Genomic DNA, 8,816 nt, shown 5'->3' with positions numbered 1-8,816 from the left:
CAAAAATTAAAATCTTTTCCACTAAGATCAGGAACAAAACAAGGCTGTCCACTTTCACCACTTCTATTCAATATAGTACTGGAAGTTTTAGCCACAGCAATCAGACAAGAAAAAGAAATAAAAGGCCTTCAAATCGGAAAGGAGGAAACAAAACTGTCACTGTTTGCAGATGACATGATAGTATACATACAAAATCCTATAGACTCAACCAAAAAACTGCTTGATGTAATAAATGAATTTGGCAAAACAGAGGGATACAAAGTCAATATCCAGAAATCAAAGGCATTTCTGTACACCAACAATGAAACAGCAGAAACAGAGATCAAGGAAAAAATCCCATTTGAGATAGCAAAAAGAAAAATAAAACATCTAGGAATAAATGTAACCAAAGAGGTAAAAGACCTGTATTTAGAAAACTACACAACACTGAGGAAAGAAATCAAGGAAGACACAAACAAATGGAAACATACACCGTGTTCATGGATTGGAAGAATTAACAGAATCAAAATGTCCATACTACCCAAAGCAATTTACACATTCAATGCAATACCTATTAAAGTACCAATGGCTTATTTCACAGACATAGAACAAACACTTCAAAAATTTATATGGAATTATAAACGACCCCGAATAGCTGCTGCAATTTTGAGAAAGAAGAGTAAAGTAGGAGGGATCACAATACCTGACACTAAACTATACTACAAGGCCACTGTAATCAAAACAGCCTGGTACTGGCATAAAAACAGGCACATAGACCAATGGAACAGAACAGAGAGCCCAGAAATAAGCACAAGTCTCCATGGTCAATTAATATTTGACAAAGGAGGCAGCAACATTAAATGGAATAAAAATAGCCTCTTCAACAAATGGTGTTGGGAGAACTGGACAGCCACTTGCAAAAAAAAATGTTACTTGAGCACCAACTTACACCATATACAAAAATAAATTCAAGGTGGATAAAAGACTTAAATATAAAATGTGACACCATTAAAGTCCTAGAGGAGAACGTCGGTAGGAAAATCTCAGATATTTCACGAAGAAACTTTTTTACTGATACGTCCCCTAGAGCAAGGGACATAAAGGAAAGAATAAACAAATGGGACCTCATCAAAATTAAAAGCTTCTGCACAGCTAAGGAAAACAGTATCAAAATTAAAAGACAACCAACTGTATGGGAAAACATATTTGTCAATGATACCTCAGACAAGGGTTTAATCTCCAAAATATATAAAGAACTTACACGACTCAACTCTAAGAAGACAAGGAATCCAATTAAAAAGTGGGCAAAGGACTTGAGCAGACACTTCTCTAAGGAGGACATACAGAAAATCCAAAGACACATGAAATGATGTTCAATATCGCTAGCTCTCAGAGAGATGCAAATTAAAACCACAATGAGATACCACTTCACACCAGTCAGAATGGCCATCATAAACAAAGCAACAAACAACAAGTGTTGGAGAGGTTGTTGTGTAAAGGGGACCCTAGTGCACTGCTGGTGGGACTGCAGACTGGTACGACCACTATGGAAAGCAGTATGGAACTTCCTCAGAAAACTAAAAATGGATCTGCCTTTTGACCCTGCAATTCCACTGCTGGGACTCTATCCTAAGAATACTAAAACGCCAATTCAAAAGAACCTATGCATCCCAATGTGCATAGCAGCACAATTTACAATAGCTAGATGCTGGAAGCAACCAAGATGCCCATCAATAAATGAATGGATGAAAAAACTATGGTACATTTACACAATGGAATTCTATGCAGCAGAAAGAAAGACGGAGCTCCTACCCTTTGCAACAGCGTGGATGGAGCTGGAAAACATTATGCTTAGCGAAACAAGCCAGTCAGTGAAAGACAAATACCATACGATCTCACCTTTAACAGGAACCTAAATAACAAAACAAAGAAACAAGCAAAATATAACCAAAGATACTGAAATAGAGGACAGGCTGACGATGACCGGAGGGCAGAGAATAGGGAATTTAAGGGGACAGTGGGAAGGGTTCACAGGAACAAACTTAAAGGACACATGGTCATAAACTAAGGGGAGGGTGGTAATGGGAGGGAAGTGGGGAGGGTTGGGAGGGGGGACTGGATTGGGAATAAAAGGAGAAAACTGTATTTGAACAATGATTTAAAAATTTAAAAAATAGATGCAGTAAAAGCATTTGATAAGGTACAGCACCTATTTATGATAAAAACACTCAGCAAAGTGGAGTAGAGGGAGCATAGCTCAACATAATAAAGGCCATATATGAGAAACCTACAGCCAACATCATACTCAATGGGAAAAAACTAAAAGCTTTCCCACTAAGATCAGGAACAAGACAAGGATGTCCTCTTTCACCACTTCTATTCAACCTTGTATTGGAAGTCCTGGCCACAGAAAGTATATGAGAAAAAGAAATGAAAGGCATTCAAATCAAAAAGGAGGAAGCAAAACTGTCACTGTTTGCAGATGACATGATAGTGTACATAGAAAATACTATAGATTCCACCAAATAACTATTCCACCTAATAAATGAATTTGGCAAAGCAGCAGGATACAAAGTCACTGTTCAGAAACTGAAGGCATTTTTGTATGCCAACAGTGAAATATCAGTAACAGAAATCAGGGAAAAAATCCCATTTGCTACGGCAACAAGGAAAATAAAGTACTTAGGAATAAACCTAACTAAGGAGGTAAAAGACCTGTACTCAGAAAACTACACACCACTGAATAAGTAAACTAAGGAAGACACAAATAAATGGAAGTATGTACAGTGTTCACAGACTGGAAGAATGAACATCATCAAAATGGCAATAGTACCCACAGCAATGTATAGATTTAATACAATTCTTATTGAAGTACCAATGACATTTCACAGACATAGAACAAACATTTCAAAAATTTATATGGAACCATAAACAATCCCAAATATTTCCAGCAATTTTGAGAAGGAAGAACAAAGTAGAAGTGAATCACAATACCTGATGTCAAAGTATATTACAGGGCAACAGTAATCAAAACATTCTGGTACTGGCATAAGAATAGACACATAGATCAATGGAACAGAATGGAGACTCCAGAAATAAACCCAAGTCTCTATGGTCAATGAATATTTGACAAAGGGTGCAGAAGCATAAAATGAAGTAAAAATAGCCTCGTCAACAAATGGTGTTGGGACATCTGGACAGCTACCTACAAAAAATGGAACTTCATCACCAACTTACATCATATACAAAAATATATTCAATATGGATAAAAGACTTAAATATAAGTCATGACACCATAAAAATCCTAAAGTATAATATAGGGAGGAAAATCTCAGATATTCCATGCAGCAATATTTTCACTGGTCTGTCCCCTAGAGCAAGGAACACAAAGGAAAGAATAAAGAAATAGGACCTCAGCCCTGGCTGGTGTAGCTCAGTGGATTGAGCGCGGGCTGAGAACCAAAGCATTGCAGGTTCGATTCCCAGTCAGGGCACATGCCTGGGTTGCAGGCCATGGCCCCCAGCAGCCACACATTGATGTTTCTCTCTGTCTCTCTTTCTCCCTCCCTTCCCTCTCTAAAAATAAATAAATCAATCTTAAAAAAATTTTTTTTAAAATAATAGGACCTCATCAAATTAAAAAGCTTCTGCATGGCTAAAGAAAACATCAACAACATGAAATGTGGGAAAATATATTTCTAAATGATACCTCAGACAAAGGTTTGATTTCCCAAATACATAAAAAACTTACATGACTCCACTTCAGGAAGACAAACAACCCAATTAAAAAATGGGCAAAGCACCTGAAGAAACACTTCTCCAAGGAGGACATACAAAGGGCCCAGAGACATTTGAAAAGATGCTCACCATCACTTGCCATCAGAGAGATGCAAATTAAAACCACAATGAGATACCACTTCACACTGGTCAGAATGGCCATGACACCACATCAACAAACAATGCATGCTGGTGAGGTTGTTGACAAAATGGAACCCAAGTGCACCATTGGTGGAAATGCAGACTGGTACAGCTACTGTGGAAAACAGTACGAAATTTCCTGAAAAACTAACAATGGAACTGCCTTTTGACCTGGCAATTCCATTGCTGGGACTGTACCCTAAGAATCCTGAAGTACCAATTCAAAAGAACCTATGCACACCAATGTTCTTAGCATCACAATTTATAATAGTCAAATGCTAGAAGCAACCTAAGTGCCCATCAGTAAATGAGCAGATCTAAAACCTGTGGCACATTTATGCAATGGAATACTGCACAGTGGAAAGAAAGAAGGAGCTTATACCCTTTGCAACAGCATGGATGGAAATGGAGAGCATTATGCTAACTGAAATAAGCCAGGCAGTGAAATAAAAATACCATATGATCTCCCCTATAAGTGAAACCTAATCAGCAAAACAAAAAAGCAAGTACAATATAACCAGAGACATTGAAATAAAGAACAAACTGACAGCAACCAGATGGGAAGGGGAAGAGTGATAACGAGGGAAGGAAGAGGAACGGTCGTCAAGGAACATGTATAAAGGATCCATGGACAAAGCCAACAGTGGGGGTAGGATTTGAGTGTTGAGGTTAAGGTGGGTGTTGTGGGGAAGACTGTTGGGGGGGGAGGAGTAGGGACAACTGTAGATGAACAACAACAACAATAATAATAAACTTTAAAAAAAGAATCCATCATGGGCTAACACAGCTTTCAGATATTGCTTAGAGATATTGCTAAGATGCTTTGGTGAGTGGCAGAACCATTTGGATAAGTACACATCCTACCAAAATCACTACAGAGGGGAACAAGCTCATTGAATTTATAAACTCTAGTGTATTCACTTTTAAAAACCATGTTTCAGGCTTTCTGCTCCTCATGTTCAACAGACAGCCACGTTTTCCTGTGCAGTGCCAGCTGCAACCCTGAGACACAATGGTGAAGGTCAAAGTGAATGGATTTGGCCTATTGAGTGCCTTGTTACCAGGGCTGCTTTTAACTATAGCAAAGTTGATATTTTTGCCATCAATGACCCCTTCAGTAACTTCATCTACATGGTCTACATGTTCTAGTATGATTCTACTCATGGCAAGTTCAAAGGCAGTCAAGGCTGAGAATGGGAAGCTTGTCATCAATGGAAAATCCATCTCCATCTTTCAGGAGCAAGATCCCACAAACATCAAATAGGGGTAGTGCTGGTGCTGAATGTGTTGTGGAGTCCACTGGTGTTTTCACTAGCTTGGGGAAGGCTGGGGCTCACGTGAAGGATAGAGCCAAGAGGGTCATCATCTCTGCCCCTTCTGCGGATGCCCCCATGTTTGTGATGGGTGTGAACAATGACAAGTATGATAACTCCCTCAAGATTGTCAGCAATGCCTCTAGCACCACCAACTGCTTGGCTCCCCTGGCCAAGGTCATCCATGACAACTCTGGCATGATGGGGGGACCTGATGACTACAGTCTCTCCCATCACTGCCACCTGGAAGACTATGGATGGCCCCTCTGGAAAGCTGTGGTGAGATGGTTGAGATGCTGCTTAGAACATCATCCCTGCTTCTACTGGCACTGTCAAGGATGTGAGCAAGGTCATCCCTGAGTTGAATGGGAAGCTCCCTGGCATGGCCTCCTATGTCCCAACTCTAAGGGTGTCAGTTATGGATCTGACCTGCTGCCTAGAGAAAGGTGCCAAATACAATAATATCAGGAAGGTAGTGAAGCAGGCATCAGAGCCCCCTCAAGGGCATCCTTGGCTATATTGAGAACCAGGCTGTCTCCTGTGACTTTCACAGTGACACCCAGTTCTACACCTTCAATGCTGGGGAAGACAATGCCTTCAATGACCACTTAGTCAAGTTCATTATCTGGTATTACAGTGAATTTGGCTATAGCAACAGGGTGGTGGGCATGATTGTTCATTCGGCCTCCAAAGAGTAAGAGGCCCCAGCAAGAGGAAGAGAGGCCCTCAGCTGTTGGGGGAGTCTTTGCCAGAAATCAATCCCTAACACAGGGCATCTTCTGATGTCCACTGTTTCTATCCCAGACCCCCTGAAGAAGGGGAGGGCCTTAGGGAGCCCTACCTTGTCATGTACCATCAATAAAGTTCGCTGTACCCAAATACATACATACATACATACATACATAGATCCCATGTTTTTCACCCATTTGTAGTCATGTTTCCTACACTGGTATAGGTGATGGCCTTGTATTAGTAGGAAGAAATCATTCCTGGAGAAATTATGTTACAGAACAAACAAGGGGGGCCTGAGACGATATACTATTATTGAAAAAAAAGCCCCCAGGTCCGTCATGTCCGCCACCAGAGGAAAGACGTCTCTCAATGCCAGAGATTTGTGAAAAGGAAAGGAAATGTTTATTTAATGCTATACAAACTGAAAGTAGTGACCTAATGTCTTTATCAAAAAATCCTAAAGTCCCTTAAAACACCCACAAACAGACACAGTCCTTCCTTCCTTCCCCCTTTGCCCAGTCCAGAGTACCATATCTCAGGAAAGGAAATAGAAGTCCATGGCTCAGGCAGTCCTCTGGTTATTCCCAGTTAGTACTCCATCTCGACTGGGAGACCTCCCTGGGTTCCCGGCACCCTCAGCTGAGTTGCCGGGATCTCTGCTAAAACCAGGTGGTGGTTTCCCCTTCTAAAGCTGCGGGGTTCCCCACTCTGGCAAAGGCGCATGGTCCTCTCTCCCAGGGCCACAGGAGTCTCCACTCAGCCAAAACCATGTGCTTCTCCCCCTGCGCAATGGCTGCAAAAGGGGGGTGGGTCGCCACTCTGCCAAAGCCGAGTGGCGTTTCTCTGCTAAAGCCGCATGGTGATTCTCTCTCTCAGGGCTGCAGGAGTCTCCACTCTGTCAAGGCTGTGTGGTTCTCTCTCTCAGGGCTGCGGGAAGTCTGGGTTTAAATCCCCGTGCCATTTCCTCTGCAGCCCCATTTCTGACTCCTCCCACACTCAGCTTCACATGCCAGAACTCATACCCTTCCAGCTTTACTGGACTGCCATCATGAGTCTGGGCAGGTGTGGCCCCATGTCATGGGGCCAATCTTCTCCAAGCTCCCACGCAGGCGCTGTAACTCGGGGAGGACCTGCCCCCCAGTTACATCTTAGTGGGGTAGTTACTTCCATTCCCCTGGCTCAGAGCATGGCCACAGCTATTTAATATATCTAAGTGACCAGCCAAAGGCTATAGATGTGTTAAATGACCATGCCAGAGGTTAGCTACAAGGCTGTTGGTATGCGAAACAGCTCTCAAAGGCCCTGCTCCACATGTCCCTTCCCCCAACCCACACCTGGTGAGGAAGGGGTGAAGACATCTTAAAATCTCCTGGACACCTTGAGTTCTGGACCCCATTTCAAATGCCCATTTGGGGTTCCCCCTCTTGGCTGCACCCTGTAACAATAATACTACCTTGAAATTTCAGAACATATTCCAAGTCATAAATGCTAACATTTGAAAGACAAAATTAATTGCTCTCATCTTTAGAAAAAGGGAAACTGAGAAAATAATTTTAAGATCACACCATAAGTCTAGAGACAAGTATGATTAATTACATGATCAAACTGTTGGATCCTCCCCAGGAAAGGCAGCCACAGATTTCTGTAAAGTGAGAATCTCACTTATGTAATAGAAAAACAGGAACAATCTTAAAAGAAAAAGTTATATAGCATTAAACAAACACCACATGTTAAGAGTGGTTATCTAACTGATGATTTCAATTTTTTATTTCTGCTTATCTATAGTTTCTATTTCCTATAATAGACATGTATAGATTATATAATTAAAATGAAATTATTTTAAAGAGAGAAAAGAAGTAACTTATTTTCAATGCCCATATTTTTCAGCCTTTTCTTTGGAAAGGCACCAGAGAGGAGGCTTGCTTGTACCTTAGTAAGATTTGCTAAAATTCTTGAGACACTGAACACAGTTTCAGGTTATGCTTCTGAAGTTTCTTGAAGCTCTGGCCTTTTCTCCAATGTCCTAATGCTTCTTGAGTAACAGAACAGTGATATCTAAATTTCTCCTTGTATTTCAATCAACTGAAGTGCCCTTTGACTGTATTGTAGATATCACTGTTCTATTGCCTAAAAATTCAGGGGTTTTTTGCACTCGGAACAGCCCTATATTCTTTACTAGCTACACTTTTTGTTCAAAACTTTACTTACATATTGAGGTGAAATGTGCATTGTGGGAAATGCCTAGATCTTAGGTGTACAAATAGATGACTTGTAACAAATGTATTCACCTATGTAACCAATACTCCAAGATACAGCTGTCATCCCAGAAAGTTTCCCAGTTCCAACTTCCCAGTCAATCCCCATCCTCTAGAAGGAAGTGCTCTTTTGATTTCTATTACCATGGTTTTTCTTTGCTTATTCTTCATCTTCATTTAAATAGAATCTTACTGCATGTATCCTTTTGTGTCTGGCTTCTTTCAGTGAACCTAACGTTATTGAAATGCAGTCAGGTTGCTGTGTCTACCAGTAGTTCATTTTTACTGTTGAGTAGCCTCCCTTGACTGGCTAAGCCACAATTCTGTTAGCCATTCTTCTGTGGTGGGACTTAGTCATCAACTTTTTAAAAAGTGGCTTTTATTTTGCGAGATAATTCAGAAATAATAGAATCTCATATAACAAATATTAGTGGGAACATCTTTATCCTCTAATTGTTTGCTTCTAATATTTTCTGTTCAACATTTTTCAAGTACTTTCAAAATGTGGTAAAAAGCATATAACATAAAATTGATCATCTTAACCATTTTTAAAGTGTATAATTCAGTAATATTAAGTATATTCATATTGTCACCTGATGGTTCTCCGGAACTTTTTCAT

General features: G+C 40.6%; 1 pseudogene; it reads left to right on the top strand.

The window, feature by feature from the left end:
* Window positions 1-4,750: 4,750 nt before the first annotated feature.
* On the top strand, window positions 4,751-6,166 carry LOC114501824 (annotated as a pseudogene).
* The last annotated feature ends 2,650 nt before the right edge of the window (window positions 6,167-8,816 follow it).

This window comes from Phyllostomus discolor, chromosome 7, assembly GCF_004126475.2.
Source record: "Phyllostomus discolor isolate MPI-MPIP mPhyDis1 chromosome 7, mPhyDis1.pri.v3, whole genome shotgun sequence".
Classification (NCBI taxonomy): Eukaryota; Metazoa; Chordata; class Mammalia; order Chiroptera; family Phyllostomidae; genus Phyllostomus; species Phyllostomus discolor.
The sequence above is the reverse complement of the archived record's forward strand: the minus strand, read 5'-3'. Positions and strand labels throughout refer to the sequence as shown.